The following is a 1,164-nucleotide window of genomic DNA, read 5'->3' as shown; positions in this document are numbered from 1 at the left end:
ACCCACTATACCAGGTATGCCTCCTTTTTGTAGATTTCCTATTGCTGACACTGTATTAACCTGAAGACGAATCTCGGACAGGGTTGGAAACGCAGGAATAAACTTCAAACGACGAGTCCAGTGTGTGCTTTCTAATATATATATATATATATATATATATATATATATATATATATATATATATGTGTGTGTGTGTGTGTGTGTGTGTGTGTGTGTGTGTATGTATATATATATGTATATATACTTATATATATATATATATACACAGTATATATATATATATATATATATATATATATATATATATATATATATATGTATACATATATATATACATATATATATATATATATATATATTTGTATCATTTTGACATTTTGGAAATAAACTCTCCTACTGGGATTCGAACCCTACGAAGCAAGCCGCTCTGGCGAGGGTTCGAATCCCAGTAGGAGAGTTTATTTCCAATATATATATACATATATATATATATATATATATATATATATATATATATGTATATATACATATATATATATATACATACATCCAAACATACATGCCTATGTACATAAATATATACATATATAAATACATGTAGACATCCATGCGTGCATACGCACATATATACATCATACACACATATATACTGTACCTGTATACATACATACACACATACATACATACATACATACATACATACATACATACATACATACATACATACATACATGCATACATACATACATATATACTTACATTCATACATACATGCATACATGCATACATGCATGCATACATACATACATACATACATACATACATACATACATAAATACATACATACACACACAGACATACATACATACATACATACATACATACATACATACATACATATGTGGGTACGTCTGTCAATGATTAATTAGAATGTGGCGACCCAGTTAGGATGAAAAGTTGCTGCTTGATGGAGCAAGGCAAAGCAAGGCAAGGAAAGGTAAGGCAGGGCAGGGCAGGACAGGGCAGGGAGGAAGAGGAAGGGGAGGAAGCAGGCTTGGCCCGCAGGGCTTCGGGCAAAGCTTTTGCGGAAATCCTTTTGCTGATTGCCAGCTAAGAGGATTGAAAGTCAGGATCCGAAGGCTACTGACTGACGCCGACAAAATA

The sequence above is a fragment of the Oratosquilla oratoria genome, chromosome 29, assembly GCF_046742065.1.
Source record: "Oratosquilla oratoria isolate Oo_2021 chromosome 29, ASM4674206v1, whole genome shotgun sequence".
NCBI lineage: Eukaryota > Metazoa > Arthropoda > Malacostraca > Stomatopoda > Squillidae > Oratosquilla > Oratosquilla oratoria.
Note: the sequence above shows the minus strand (reverse complement) of the source record.